We start from the raw sequence: 16,389 nt of genomic DNA, 5'->3' as shown, positions 1-16,389 counted from the left end.
GCTCAGGCCGCTCGCTGCGCACCGCCGCCTGCCATTTCTTGCGAGGAGCAAAAACTCCCCCTCATACCCGGGCTGCTGGCACGCGTGAGCTCATCGGGCACGGGGCGAGTGGCACGCTGCCAGTGCAGAACAGCGGGGCGGGGCCCACTGACGCCAAGAGACGGCTACGCTGAATGCGTCACCTTGAGCTGAACACGCAATCGGCTGGGCGGGGGCGGGGCTACAACGGAGACGCCAGGGCTGGGAGGGGCATCCCGGGAACTCTCTCTGGGGGCCCCCCCTCCAGCCCCCGGCTCCCGGCTGCCCCCGGCTCCGCCGCCACCCCGGCCCCCGGGACCCGCCCGCATCGGATACTACGAGATCGAGCGGACCATCGGCAAGGGCAACTTCGCCGTGGTGAAGCTGGCGACCCACCTGGTGACCCGGGCCAAGGTGAGGGGGGCCGGCGGCCGGGGACGTGAGCGCTGGGGGGCTGTGGGTCAGGCCGTGGGACGGGGCGGGCTGGGCTGGGGACCTGGGTGATGTGGATAAGGTCGGGGAGGGGGCTGGTCCCCTGGGTAACCGCGGGGTTGGTGGGGGCCCCATTTTGTTGGGGTCTTGCTGCTGTCAGAGCATGGCTCCCCCTCCCGTCAGCGCGGCAGAGGGCTGGTGTCCCCCCAGGATGCCATGGGGTACCCCGGGGGCTGGTACCCCCAATCCCACAGGAGGGTGGGTGCTGTGAGCTGCCCTGTGGTCTCCTGGGCATCCCCTGTGCCTAGAGGGGGGCTCGTGCCTGGGCTGTAATTCTCAGTTCTGCAGGCTCCAACTTTATCTCCAGCAGCTGGAACATGAGCCACTTGCCCTAGCGCCCAGACGCAGAGGGAAGGCTGCATTGCGTGACTCTTCTCCCTCCCCTCGCTGGGTCTCAGTGTGGGTCAGGGCCTTCCGGACTCTGCCACACTCTGCCCGTGGCTGGGTTTTGGTGTCCTGGTCAGTGGTGGTCCTGCACTGTTGTTATGCAGCTGCTGCTGCACATGGATATGTCAGGAGCCCTGCCCTACATTAGCAGTAACTCCCATGTGCAGCTGGTTACTTGTGTCCAGGTTTCTCTGTGCAGGGTGGCTTAGAACATAGTGATGGACAATGTCTCTGGCTGTGTTTTAAGGCCTTGCTCAAGGGTTAAAATCAGATTGTGCACGTAGATGGAGAATCAAAATTCTGGAACTGAAAGGTCCTAAAATTCTATCATTCACCAGCTATGCTGTTCTCATTCTGCATTTCTTAATTGCGCTGTTCATCTTGGACAGTGAACACCTATTGGTCACTTTCACTTTCTGGTTCTTTTGCTGCACTGTTTGAATTTGGAACTTTTCAGGGGGAAGTTAAAATCCGAAACAAAAACTGTTGATTTAAAACTAAACAAAAAACACCAAACAAACAATGAAAGCATTTGTCAATACTAGGTTTTGTGAGTCGCTGATCCTCTATATCACTGACACCAATCAGTGAAATGTCCTGTTTTGTGTGCTTGTCATACATATTTTTGGCTCCTCATTCCTGCCTTTCTTCACTTTAGAAGAAGAAGTTGCTGTGAACAAGCACCTGTTGATATAACATTCCCAGGCCTTGATGATACAAATTTCTGTATTGGCAACCCCTTTGACACAGCAAGCCCCCCCCTGAAACATTAAAATGGGAGGGGTCGGTCATTCAATTTAATGGGAGCTTGGGGCTGTCACCCCCCACAGAGCTGATAGCTTGTGACCCCCAAGTATCCACCTTGCAACCCCCTGAGGGTCACGGTCCCCAGCTTGAGAACCCCTGGTCTAGCATATGGCTTGTTGGTACAGCCACAGGTAACAAAAAAAGCTGCAGAAAATGCGCTTTCTCAGTTGGATGGTGGATTCTGAACTCTGTTGCCATTGTCTTAGTGTTGGGTTTAATCAGAATGACTGTTAGCTCTGTGTAAGCTTGAAAGTTTGTCTCTCTCACCAATAGAAGTTGGTCCAATAAAAGATATTACCTCACCCACCTTGTCTCTGTGATATTGCTGCCATCCTCTTCACCACAGACCTTTGATCAGTTTTCATGAGTGAAAATAGCATCCTGACGAGTTTTTCTTTTTGAATGTCACGTGACTGCTTTGATTCTGACTCTTATTTCATTAATTTCACGTGGATAAACCTGAAAGAAGAGCTGACCCTTTTGGAAAGGAGAGGTTATTGGCTAACTTAATAAAGGACAATACTTATGATTCAGTTTAAAGACAAATCTTTCCCCAGTGTGTTTCTATTTTTTTAAAGAAGAGTTTTATTCTTGCAGGACTATACCATAACTTGTAAAGAATAAAACAGAGGAAGAAAAGACTTGTTGACCAAACATTTGCCATATGCAGGCATATCATTTTGGGGTACAGATTAGCTGATGGGTATATCACTTACTTTCCTATCAGAAGTCACATTCCAGCAACTAATAAAAGTATCATATTGTCATTTTTAGTACCCCATTCTCTGTCTTCCAGGTTTTAGTGCTGAATATGCCAGTACATGCTGGGAGTGGCAACAGCGCAGTGCTCTGTGGGATCCTCTGCAGAAGCAATAGTGTCCTAAAAACCTTAATGGAAACTTAATCAGGGGCCATGCTGGTCTAGCGGGGCGGTAGGTCCTTACCACCACAGACCATCTCTTCTGTCCGTTAGATCAGCAATTTGACAGCAAGGGAAAGTCAGCCTCTCCAGTTTTTTGGCTTGCACACTTCTTAATTGTCATGTCAATATCAGGAGCCAAATCCTGCTGTGACACTAGTGTAACCACAAAGTAATTCCTCTGTTTTCTTAAATTCTGGATTTACACCCATCTGCCAGAGGCTGTTAAAGTTTAATCTAATGTAATTTAATGGCTATACTATCTTTGAATACTGGATTAGCTGCACTTGTATATGTAGTATTTACAACCTTCAGAGATTCCTCTGCCTTTAATTGCAAGATGCTACAGGCTAGCCTGCATTTCAGCTTTTATTCCTTATGGCTTGATCATTACTTGCCCAGTGATTAAAAACTACACTTCCCGAACCCTGCTGATAGAAGCAGGAATGCTCCCACCTCAGCTACTTTAAATGCTGAAAACTGAGCACCTTGATTAGAAATCAGCCCTTCGATTATTTGCTGAGCTCCTGTTTTCAGCATTCCTAGCTGAGTCAGGCTTTGTATTGAGCATTGTTAATTCTGATGATTGTGAAATACTGAAGCACTGAGTTGGTTTATTGCATGTGAATGGCTAAAGATCTTGCGATATAGTGAAAAGATGAACACAAACTTAACCTTTGACCAGCCTATTTATGACCAGGTGGCTAGTAGTGCATGGATTGAGACTACCAAATGACCTAAGAATGGCTTGAACTTGAACCTCCACTAATGAAAAGCCATTGCACTAAGTCAGGGCCTGTGCCACTTGCATCTGTAATTTTGAAGTTGATTAACTTAATTGTCCTCTTCCATATAGGAGACATTGTATATAGTGCATGGTATAGTGATAGATGTTAGGTGCTTCCAATCCTTAAACCCAAAGAGAGAAATTATAGTGGTAGCTTATGTATTTTCAAGTTCTCCTCCAATAGATGTGGAGCAGGTTTTCCTTCTCTAACTGGAAACTAATAACCTTCAGCACCAGCAAACTGGGTTTGAAAATCTAGTTTACTTCAAAACTCACCTCTGTCTGAGAAGCAAATAGGGAAAAGGAAAGAAAATCACTTCATATGTAGGACCTATGTCCTCCCCCCAGTATTGTTCTTATGCTGTTCTTGCTCTCCTCAGGAGCTGTGAGTAGTTTGAACATTGCTGACTGTGATGTACAAACAAGGGGGGAATCAAAAAGCTATATTTCAAGCTCCATCAGAAAGATGGGGGTTGTTGGGAGGAATCAGTATTAAGTAAATCGGAAAGGGCTAATGTGATATGGAAAGTCCATTGTTTAAGAGAGGAGTGAAAGCACCAAAATGAAATCCATGAAGGGTTTGTTTTCTTCGTAGTAACAAATTGTTTGACTCAAGGAAAATTACTTATACTGAATATTTGTAAAATCGCCCTGTTTAATATAAAGTAAAAAACATTGTCGATCATGAAACTTAAGCATAGTACAGTTAGTCAATGCCAGCAGCCTCTTCCACGGATAATCTTCCCTTAGCAGTTGCACAGAAGGATAGTGCACTGTTAAAATTTAGCAGCCGAATCAAATTGCTTAACAAATTTGATGCTCTGACTTCTCATTGGAAGAAGCTTAGTTTATATCTTCAGTGACACTCAAACTGGAACTGTGCCCTTCCAAAAGTAATCACAGCAAATGTTGATAACTTCTGAATGGTGATGATTAACCTGCTTTGTACAGTTCAAAGTTTTTTACCATTGTGTGAATTTAGAGATTACCTGTTGATCTGAGATGTTTAATTCTTTTTCTGTCTGGTGTAGATAGTCTGCAAGTTCAGATGACTTTGATGTGACACCTAGGCATGTCTTGATTTAGACACTGTAGATCCCCCTTCCCTTCCCACCTGAAAAAAGTAAACAAGAAAACTGATAACACATTGCTTAGGTCAGTGGTGCTCAACCTTTCCAAACTACTGTACCACTTTCAGGAATCGGATTTGTCTTGCGTACCCACAAGTTTCATCTTGTTTACAAACTACTTGCTTACAAAATCAGACATTAAAATACAAAAGTGACACAGCACACTATTACTGCACAATGGCTTACTTTCTCATTTATACGATATAATTATAAAATCAATTGGAATATGAATATTGTGCTGACATTTCAGTGTATAGCATATAGATCAGTATAAACAAGGCATTGTCTGTATGACATTTTAGTTTGTACTGACTCCACTAGTGCTTTTTATGTAGTCTGTTGTAAAACTAGGCAAATAGCTAGATGAGTTGATGTACCCCCTGGAAGCCATCTGCAGTATGCTCCAGGGTACAGGTACCGCTGGTTGAGAACCACTGACTTCGGTTGAGTATTATAATTTGTAGCCATTTTGAAACTGACTAGGACATACTTTTATTTACATAGCTAGTATGTTCCCACCTTCTGTATACTTCACAACAGTGGTCTGGTATGTCCTGCTGACACAAGACTGTAGCTTACACAACTGAATTTCACTATGGGTCAGTAATTTTGGGGACACTTGTGAAAGGAAACGTTAATCGTTCTAAAGGGCAGGATGCTTGGGGTCATACTTATCCCTACAGGAATTAACTAAATAAAAAGGCATAGCTTGACAGCTTATGTATTAACTAAGCCAGCAACTTACTTTCAGACCCTGTTATGCAAACTTGGAATCTAGTATGCTGTAAAACAGAGCTATTCTTTTGTCTGGACAGGAACTGGAGTTCTTTCTCTGACTAGGATTAATTGGGCACCTGCAGGATATCTTGCTCCATCTCTCCATCTCTGTTTCCTGCCTCCTGTCCTCCCTTCCTCTGTCAGTGTTCTGGTGTTTCACAAGAATCACTTTGTTTTTTGTTTTAAAAATCCTCCAAGTGACCTATTGGATGGATTGTTCACGGCACAATTTCCATTTATAAATCATCCAAGTGACTTTATTAGTATTCTAACTGTGGTCTGACACGGGAGTTGTTTTTAATGCCATGTTCTTGCGTAAGGGTTTGCTGATAGAGATGACTGTATATACTGTGGCACATCTACCTTCACCTTCCCTCATATTCAGGTTAGTGTAGTAAAGCTTAGTGTATTATTCTAAAATCTGTCATCACAACAGCAGAGATGTTATAGTCCTGAAAGCATTTAGCACCTGTTTTGCTCCTTTTTGTGAGCTGCAGCATGCAGTGATCTACTCCAGCTCTGCTATGAGGACATGTAGCTATAGGCTATCGAGCAGTTTCCGACTTTTTGTTTTTAACAAGGAACTCATCACTATAGATGTCAAGCCCTCTCTGTAAACTGAGATGTTACCATGAGTTCACAACCCATTGTGATGCACTTACTGGGTTTTTCAAACACCAATGAGAGTTAGGTGTTACATTTTGCCTCAGTTTCCCCCAACATGGGATAAGTGGCTTGTCCAAGGCCACGGAAGGACTCGGTGTCAGGAGTTCCTGTCTTCCAGTCAAATGTTGGATCTACTAGACCATACTCTGTTCCTGCCTGCTAAATATGTATATTCTTGAGTTCATAGAACTAGATAACATACAGAGCCCAGAGCAGGTCTGACTCTTTTTAGGTAAAAGTATCACTCATTCAAGCATTGTTTACCTAGAGTACAGAAGTTTCATGCTGTCTATAACACAAATTCTATCTGAGATACAAATATTGTGATTTCAGGGTAAATTTAATGCCTTGACGTGACATAGACCTACTGTTTCAGGTACAGAAGCTGGGAGAATAGTGGAAATGCTAGTGGTGAACTGATGTGTGCATTCTTCTATTTACTTCTGTGATGCCCCTCATTGTTGAATTGGAATGCCTCCCAAATATTTGCAACAGAAATAACACTTTCCTTCCTTTGTAGCCTATCAAAGACATAGCTTAATTAGATTCTAGACTTAGACCTGTACATGAGTAATTTTGAGGCCAAGAAATGAATCTGGCATTGAATTCAGACAAGTGGCTCCACAGCACTTAAAACGCAGTATGAGAACTGGCTAGCTGATTCAGCTGGGAGTGGAAGTGGGCTGCCATGGAAAGGGCCTGCTTCTGTGACTATGGCACTGTAGCTCCTGAATGTGAAAGGCTCAGGGAGACACAGTAATTCTTGCCTGGATTCTTTTTTTCCATAAAAGGTGGAAAGTAAAGCTGCTCTCAAAGGGGCTACTGGTGGGGAGTGAAGGCTGCTCCTTGCTCAACCAATCCTGAGCATGTTGGTGAGAAGTGTGGGCTTAGGGTAACCCCAAAGCCTCTGCTCAAGCACTTTGTGTTATGATCGTGGAGGGGTGTTCTACTGGGATCAGTATGCTGTGAATCACCAATCACTCTGTATCTTGTCAAACAGAAATAGGTAAATACTCTTGCCATTAGCTTCATACTGAACTATGTGAGGAGCTAATATGGTAACCTTGTTAGTCACTTTCCCTTTCATCAATACCCATTACTGCAAATTTTTTCTGCTTTTTTTTCTCTCAAATATAAGCAACCCTGATTAATTGTGAATCACAAATAATTCCTCTGGCATGCAGTATAATGTTGCTCACATGGTGCTGATTTTGCTGCTTATATGTTCCAAAAGAGCCACTATATTTCAGCCATTGAATATCCAGGCTTAGTGAATTCCTAAGAGAAGGAAAGGGTCTTCTGGTCCAGCATATTTACTGTCTTCACTTCCATTGACAGCCGCTAGTGCTCTCTTCCTGGACTCCAGTTGGGGGTGTGTGTGTGAGAGATGTGTATTAAATGTAATGTAGATTGCATGTTGGACTAATGGCGTCTAGCATTTCACTAGACATTTCTGAGCTGTACGAAGGAATTTACAAATAGCCAACAGATTACTGCATATCCACTGCTGAGTGTGAGACCCTGTGTAGTAGGCTCTGTCCTGGTGTCAGCTCACACTGAAGACCCCGAGAACAGGATTTGTGTATCAGTACCAGCTGATAGAGCTCTAACATTCTCGTTTGGAATTTGATGAATTGGCCTTCCTGGTCTAAAGAACCTAGTGCTTGCTTAGCATTTTTTGGGAGGGGATAATAAATAGTCTAATCCAGCATGGCTTTCAGGCAGTCTGCTCTCCCAGCTTGTCACTGGCAGCTTGTTAGGCAAGGTTATGTCTTGTTTACTTGTTACTCTTAAGGCATTCCCTTCCCAGCTTATAAAACACTTGTGGCCTAGCCATGTGAGGTGGTAGGATGGCACTAGTGGTTAGATGAGCTTTTCTGAAAAGGAACAGAAGATTTGGAGTGAGGGGTTCCCTTAGAGTATCATGTTTTCACTGAAGGCATTTCCCTATGAGGCTTTTGTGGCTTTGCCTTTTTATTCTATTGAGGCTTTGGAGCTGTGTGCCGAGAGGCAGGAAGGCTGTGTGTGTAAAGAGAATAACTGACGGTCAAAGTTGTATTTCATACGCTAGGTAGAAAAATAGCCTCCCTGAGGGGAAAAAAGCAGGTACCGTGATGACTAGTGTCCTAATGGGCTAGTGTCTTCCTTCTTAGTACTGGGCTAAGTGACAATGTACTCCGTGTAAGCTGCTTTTTTTTGTCTTCTCCCTAGTGGCACAGACATGGCATTGGGTCTTGAGGACTCCCTCCTCCTGGTGGAGAAATAGCACTAATAGGAAGTATTTGTGTAAAAACCAACTTTTTAAGTGAAGATTAGACTTCTGTAAGAAGCTGTGGAAAAATCTCTAACAGCAAGAAACACACACAGTACTGCAACCTTGTACCACTGTCCTGTAAACTTGCTAGTCCAAACACTCCCCTCTTCTCTTATCCTTGCCAAAATCATGAAAAAACTAAGTTTACTATCTGCAGCAAAAATTTGTTTTTGCAAGACTGCTTAAGCATATTTAAGCCACATCACCCCACTCAAATGTTAGCATGTCAGAACTCTGATTAGAATTCTCACTGGGCAGATAAATCAAAAAAAGCAGTGAAAATCTGTTCACTAATGTCTTGACTTGATTGTAGGAACTGTAGCAAGTTGACATGTTGGTGGGGACATCATTTGAAACAGCGTTCTCTTCCTAATTGCTCTTACAGAATGCCTGCTTGTTTAGCCAGAATGAACACTGTGTGTGGAGCTTGGTGTGACTTCATTGCTTCCCAATTCTTTGATATTAAAATCACAAGTTTCTGTACCGCAGAGATAAAAATTGCCACTGATGTGCTTAGGCCTTGTCTGTATGAAAAAGTGCAGTGGTTTAAATAGATGATTTTTAAAACTCTCCTGTTAAACTAGTGCCAACTTCTAACGTGGATACTCAAAATCAGTTTAACCCTTTCTTATGTCAGGTCAGCAATACCAACTTCATATGAATTGGTTTTAAAATGATCTAGTTAATAGACAAGTACAATGGATTACAGACTAGGCCTCGATACCAGTCCAGGGGGTTAATATGCTGCATTAACACTCAAGTGAAGAAACCCCTGAAGGACTATGATTCATTGTTAGTCATTGGGATACTTCTGGTAATTGACTCCTATGTCTCTATAGCTGAGGCGAAACCTCTCTGTCGAATGGTCATCAAAGAGAATTATGTGGCCTCAGCTAAACTTCATAGTCAAATCATACAAACACGCAAACTCCCACACCCAATGGAATTGACCCAGTTAGTGCTCAAATATAGCACAAAGTTGGCTGCATCTTGGGGAAGTGGGGGAAGAAATGGCTTCGTTTCACTGGTCAGTACTGATCGAACAGTGAGGATGGACAGGATATCCCAGGACAGCTTGGATGGACTGAAATGAGCCAAAGAACCAATATATGGCTATGAGTTCTCCATTAAGACATAACTCTGCTAGGCTAGAGTAGCTAAATACTGTTGAATTGAAGAACTTTTAACACTAACATGCAGCGTGCATACTTCACTTTTACTATTGGATCTTCCTTCAGCAGCTTTATGTATTCTGTAATGAAAATTCAGGCTGGGAATTATTAGTAGATCAGCTATGCACTTGCTCAGCTAGCTGTAATCCAGTATATGGTACTGTGGTAATATTTGATTTAAAATTTAATTGGAAAGCTGTTAACTTTTTCCTGATCCACCAATTCTGGATATAGTGTTCGGCTTTGCTGTTCTGAGTTGAATACTATGGCAGTATTTTTTCTCTAAAATCCTTTTATTGTCACAGAAGAGGGCATGCACTAAGGACTGAGGATATTCTTTCTATGCTGATAATGTGCCTGGCACCTTAAGATCCCCATTCTTCTGACCAAGCAGGATGGGACAGTGCTGCTTTGCTTTAGCTTTCAGGCAGAGGACCTGTGGGTGCCAACTGGCAGAGAGTAGGAGTTGACTAGTAAGGACGGAGTGTGGAAAGGAAAGTCTCAGCAGGAACAGAACAAGAACCTTGCATCAAAAGTTGAGCCAGCTAGCAAGTCTGGAGTGAGTGTTTGTTTCCTTTTGAACTTTGTTGTTAAACTGAGATCTCAAGAAGGGCTTATATGTCAAGCATGTCAAAGACAAAGGTGTGCCCAAGGAGGCGAAACCAAGGCAATGACTAGTCTGAACTCAAACCAGAGTTAGGTAGCGCTGCTGCCTGCTTCTGTGTAAGGATAGTTCAAAACCAAGCTCCTGGTAGCCATGGTAACTAATGGGAAACCTTAGGTATGCAAATAGGGTGACTCGCTTTATATTTTTGATCAACAAGATTTGGAACCAAAATCCTAGGTGTAGTTGTTCACCAGTATCACACCACCATAGTGCATAAAAAGCACCATTAAGTGTGGTTGGCTCAGAGTGACTTACCTGCTTTGGGTTCAAAAATCTGTGCAACTTATCTTCAGCATCAAACGCTTCACTGATTTAAAGCCACCCCACTAAAAAGCTGGGAGCCAAGAATTCCTAAGAATCTCTACTGTAAGAAACACGTGCATGCACCCAATGAGAAATAACATTTCATTGACAAATTATCTCAGCAGCTTCAAGATCTCAGAGTTAGCTTTTGTGGAACTGTTTAAAAACAATGGAAAAAGTTCATGGGATCCAGTCTGGGGATGAGTCAACTACTCTGAACCATTCTAGACAGTCTCTTATTTTGATATTATACAACCAAAAGCATCTTGGCTATTAACAGTTGATGTAATCGGTCTCTTCACAAAACATTTGAATCTCTCAATTTTGGCTGTCTTTGTATATGGTTTACCACTTGCAAGCTTTGCTTTCAGTTTCTTAAAGCACCTGATGTAATTCTAGTACATTATTGTGTATTTATCAAATTTTGGAGATGTGGATGAGGGTGAGAGGGAGAATTTGCATAGGATGCCAGTATGCAACTGAGAAACTGAAGCTAGGGCTTAAGTGATTTGACAAAGCCTGGCCCCAACAATTGTCCATGCTCAATTAGGGCAACACATGGCTTGATTTTAATAGGAATAAAACTGTGGTGTCGAAAAATTGTACCAAGATGCCTTCATTAAAGTATGGGTTTTGAGACTTGAGCATTACCTTCTACGTATATATTTACACTTACACACAAACAGCCCTATATTATCGAGCGCTTCATGTCCCCTTCGTATGTTTTTCCTAGCATACTGAGCCCTGTTTGCATCATATTTAAACGTCAGTAGTTCTATAACGTTTCTAAAGGTTATGCAGTTATGTAGGAAGTCTGCTGTAAAAATCAGTTCCCTGCATCGAGGTTCCCCATTGCTTAGAACAGTTTCTCTTCTTTCGGTTCTGTTAGGGTGTTTAAATACTGAACTGTCTGGCTTTGTCTTTCATTCATATTCCCTGAGAACTCTGTGTGATGTAGTGTTGGCAGTTGGTATAACAGCGAGCAGCATTGAAACAACAGTAACATTTTCATTGTACGTGTGTGGCTGGCAAAGGATTGTCAATAGAGTTCAGTGATGTGTAAAAAACATGGGAGTCGTCTGGACGGAAATGCTCCCAAATTTTCTGCCCCCCTCACCAGCTTTTGAGGAACTAGTTTCAGTGGAATCCTGTTCTGGCTCATCAGCTTTTTTCCATGTGTGTTTGTAGTACCTCTAGAGATGGCAATATATTTAAGTCTTAAACTTCTCAATAGACTGCCAAAAGCAGCTGAATTGAAACCACCAAAACTCAAATTTCACCTGAACCTAAGTACATTAGTTTATTCTTTCAAAGCCCGTTGAAGACTTAGCTTACAAGTGAAGATCTTGTTAGCTGTGTGTAATTAAGGCTAAGTTTAAAAGTTTGATAAGATAATACGCTAAATTGCAGTGGATCCTTATTTGTGGCTGTTAGATGCACTGTATCTGAACAGATTTTTGCTTTAAGTAAAGGCTTGCAGGTATATAGTGTGACACTGATCAATTAAGTTCTCTGGGGCAGGAACTGTCTTTATTTCTGTGCGTTGTATAGTGAGGCACTGAACTCTAATTTGGGTCCTTAAGTGCCTTTGCTCTAGGAAAATATCTACTTTTGGCCAGTTACCTTAACTGCATAATTCTGTGTGCACTTAAATTTTAGATTAGTGCAACATTAAGTCCAAGGCAGTAGTGTTAACTAACTAAAGATGAAAAGTCTTGGTTTCAGCACTTAACTTTTTCTCTTAAGATATTACACTTGAAGGAAATCCTTGTACTAGAATCTTGCAAGTGGTTATCATCTAGACTGGAGTGTTGTTGATAAATATTGGCCTTGGTGGTATGCATGGAATCTCTTGGACTTGAGTAGCTAGAAACATTAGTGAATACAAATAAGCTTTTTCACACTTGCCAAATAGCATGCTGACACTCATAGGGCTGCTATAGAGAATCATATTGGCCTTTCTCAGATCAAGACTGAATGGATAAAATACCACTTGAGTTATATTGGGTTATCTTGTCATAACAAGGTGACATGAACAGAATAGTGTTCTTCTGGGGGTACATTTCACATTGGACCTTGGTTTCTTGCTTTCTGAGGCTGGTAACAACTCCCTGTAGCTACTTTGAGGTGGTAGATCTTTTCCTGTAAGTTTAGTTAGTACACACAGTGCCATTTTACTCTGCATTAATAACAGACTTGTATTTGTATGAAATTTGTTTGACCGGTGGCTATAGTGAAATCCATTGTTAGCAGTGCACAGAGCCTGACTGTTGCATCTCAAGCATTCTGTCCGAAGTAGCCAGTTGTCACTAATATATAGCGATTTATTGGTTGCCAGTGAGATCATGGTTTGAAAAGTCAAGTTCATTGCTGATTCTCAGTGCAGATTTAATCTTGGACTTGAAGAGTTTTGCACTAAAGTTCCTTTGGTGTGTCAGATAAATCTTTGCCTTTCTGTTCTTTGCCAGTTAGTTCGGCTGCTAGTAATTTACTTCCAGTCATACCAAATTGATGGGAGGAATTAAAGTAATAGTTACCTACATAATATTCCCTGCTGTTTGGGTGTTCTCTGGCCCTTGCAGAGAAGCAGGGGGTGTACCTTCTCCCACACTGGCTGACTTGTATGGGGAAACTTTTGTTCAGTCAGAACAGAATATTATTTTGTTTTTCACTTTAGCTAAGAATACCAATTGATAATTAAAAGCATAGTGAAGTCTGAACGTAGGTATTTTCCCACTCAGCTGCTTCTGCAGTTAGTCATTTGTCAGACATGTGGGCTCTGCATGTAACCTCACTTTTTCAAATGTGTTAGTTGTAAATGTGCTGCTTATTACAGTTTGGTTCAGGGGATAAAACTTATTGGGCCAGTGGAATATAAAGTGGAGTGACCCATATGGGTAGAGTTTGGGAAGTGCCCTAGTTTAGCTGAATGGAAAATGCCACTGTTTAGGGGAGATAGTAGAAGATGGAAGATTATAGCCTGTAACCTTTCAGACCTGCTCTGGATGCCCACGTGATAGTGTGGAATGAATTAAATGAATAACAAATTACTCATTCTCTTTAAATAGCTTTTAGAGGAGACCTGGGAAAATAAATGAAATGTACTCAAAATGGCAACTTTCCCAGGGAAGTACACTGATTGTTCATCTGAACTTTATTGTGGTTGCAGTCAAAGCTTGTACGTGTACACCATTCTCCCCACCAATGGGCTCAACTCTAAACAAGCAGAACCACCCGGAAAAATGTGAAGGATAAATTAGAGCATGCACTTGACCAATTTTATAAATTATCCTGCCAATATCTGAAAACTCCAACTTAGTCTTCACAGCTGTTTGAGACAAGATGGATAGGCAAATAAAAATCAAACGTCCTCTGCAAATAATGTCTGTTTTTCCTCAGGACTGAGTTGGCTGGTCATAACATGCTGAGCCCTTTCTCTTGAGCTAGACTAAGGGGATTTACTAAAGTTGCCCACTGAACTGGGAAGAGTCTCCATAAGAAGGAATAGGAAACAGCTGCTAGTGCCTTTGTTAAAAGTGTTCTGAAGGATGCTAGGCCTAAAGTTACTGCTCACTTTGTGGATATGTGGCAACATGCTATCCTCTACTTGTGAGCAAAGGATCAAAATTCACAAAAATCCTGCTCTGTTACAGTAGTCGGGGATCTTGCAAGTCTCCATACTGTGTCCGCTTGAGTGAAGGGACAATGATATGAAAAGGTGCATGATCGTAGGGGACTCTCAGCTTCTGAGGTTTGAGAGGTCAGCAGCAAGAATTGAATTATTAGTGTTGCACCCAAAATCAGGAAGTCAGATATGAATTATTTTCATTCCGAAGTAGGCAAAACCTTGTTTCATTTCCTGCTAAAAAGCACAGTGACCTTTCCTTTCCTTTCCTTTCCAAAAATATACCTATAGCAAGGTGATGCATATGTTTTTCTTGACATATACACAATCATGAAAGTAAATCCTTTTGAGGGACTCTGCAAATTGGTTCTAGACTTGAGATTTATTTCAAGCACCTTTCATGTGCTCTGGACACTTCATGAAAAGTAAACCATTAAAAGATTAGACTGAGATAATGGACTTCTCTCCTCTTCTTAGGTATTTTATTCAATACACTAATGGCGATTGTAGCCTGCCTTCCATCCTCCCCCAAATGCTTGAAGAAGGAGGCCTTGCAGCAGCTCTGTAGTGTGGTCAAACACTTCCAGTGTCTGCCCAAGTGAATACATTGATTTGCAAACCAGCTGCCTTTAACTTACGGATGCAGGGTAACATTTCCAAAAGCCCACGGCCATATCAATGCTAGGAAAAATGAGTGTTTTTACAATGAGAGAGATGACGCGTATAAAATCCTAACGTAGACAGGACAAGTTGTGACATGAATTGGTGTAGCTGGGACTACAGTTCCCGCAGTGTGCAAATGGAAGGTGCTGGAAAAGAGCATATGGCTAAGTCACATCTGACATGGAGAATTCTTCTGCCTCTATGCCCTAGTGATCTGCAGTGGGGTGCTGTACTTCAGTAGCTCACAATACAGCAGGAAATCTGTGAGAAAACTAAGTAAATGTGTCAGAGTTTTCACCATGGCAACAGTGTCTCTGAGCCAAGTGTACAGCCTGACAGCAGGATGAGAGGAAAGCAGGTCAAATATGTGCATGTCAAGTTGGAGACCTTTTGAAGATGTGCAGATATAGTCTGCTTCTGAAACTCTTGCATGAGTTGCAAACATCGCACTTGCAAACAAGAACACTTTAATGCTCCTGGACAAGTAAAGCTGCCTTGCTATTAAAGGATTAACAAGGCAGCAGTGCACTTGGGCAAGTTGAGATTAAAAGTGAATTCTGACCTTGGCAAAACATCTGGGTTATTTTTTTTAAAGTTACAATGGATTTAAATATTAAAATCTCCAAATCTCTGTTCGAAGTACTTACCTGGTCATCATGATTGTTTCTAAATAGTATGAGCAGCAGTAACACTGTTAGTGATTCAGCTCCATCTAATAGGTAATTTTTCAGCATTCTGACTTGCAGGCTGCTAAAATATACTGCAAGACAGTCACACAAAGAGATCATGGGTGAGCAGCAACCTGGGCTTTTGCTTAGAGTTGTAACTGTTTAGCAATCTTCATGCCACAAGCCAATCAACTCTTGTTTACACAGTCTTGTACCACATGAGACAATATTGCCTAACTAGTTCTACTTTCATGCAGCAGAGCGCCAGCTACTTGATTGTCTAGTCCTCTGTAATGATGAGCATAATGAAATTACTCACTGAAAAATTGTGAATAACTTTTACTTTAAGGTATGGTACTAATGCGATTATTAGATGTTTAATGTATTGCAGTATTTACTGGTCTTGCAATCAGCAACTGACTATAAGGAGAACATGGTGACACTGATGTCACACTCTAGTAGATGAAAGAATCTTGTCATGTACTACCTATTGATACCTTCAAACATACCTGGATACTCACTTCTTAAAGGACAGTGAATGCGCTTGCAATGTGAAGTATTCATTAGCAATTCTTCAATCATTCATGAAATTGTATTTGCCGTTTTTGAGGCTCACACTGAAACTCACTATACATACTCTGCAGAGCTTGGAGCAGGAGGTTCCTAATTGGTGTTAGTATGATGCTCTTATTCAAGAGCTTGTTTTCTTCATATTTAAGCAGGGTACTAAATGGATTATAGTTTACAGATAGTTACAGGCGTTGCTCTTTCCAGGCAGAGGTGAAAACTGATACAGCAATTATTGCTAGCACTTATCATGGACTCTGACTCTCTCATATGCTTCATGGAACAAAAGTGGAATTCATTGGAATGGTTCCACTGGAAAGGCTTTCTGGAGGCTTATGCAGGCTTATGTTCTGAAACAGATACTGTTGTAGTTTCAGGAATAACTGCAAACGGGTGGAATTAAGAGGCATGATGGAGCTGCACATGG

General features: G+C 42.0%; 1 protein-coding gene across 7 annotated transcripts in view; it reads left to right on the top strand.

Moving 5' to 3' along the window:
• The first annotated feature begins 285 nt into the window (after nucleotides 1-285).
• SIK3 (SIK family kinase 3) overlaps nucleotides 286-16,389 on the top strand; it is a 155,240-nt gene continuing 139,136 nt past the window's right edge. For 4 of the 7 annotated variants that reach the window (XR_012657233.1, XM_075073575.1, XM_075073573.1 and 1 more), the window contains exon 1: nucleotides 362-432. The gene's annotated coding sequence lies outside the window, so the exon portion shown is untranslated. Of the gene's footprint in view, nucleotides 433-16,389 lie in introns of all 7 variants that reach the window. The other 3 variants (XM_032796095.2, XM_032796096.2, XM_032796094.2) reach the window with 2 other exon arrangements.

This window comes from Chelonoidis abingdonii, chromosome 18, assembly GCF_003597395.2.
Source record: "Chelonoidis abingdonii isolate Lonesome George chromosome 18, CheloAbing_2.0, whole genome shotgun sequence".
Classification (NCBI taxonomy): domain Eukaryota; kingdom Metazoa; phylum Chordata; order Testudines; family Testudinidae; genus Chelonoidis; species Chelonoidis abingdonii.
The sequence above is the reverse complement of the archived record's forward strand: the minus strand, read 5'-3'. Positions and strand labels throughout refer to the sequence as shown.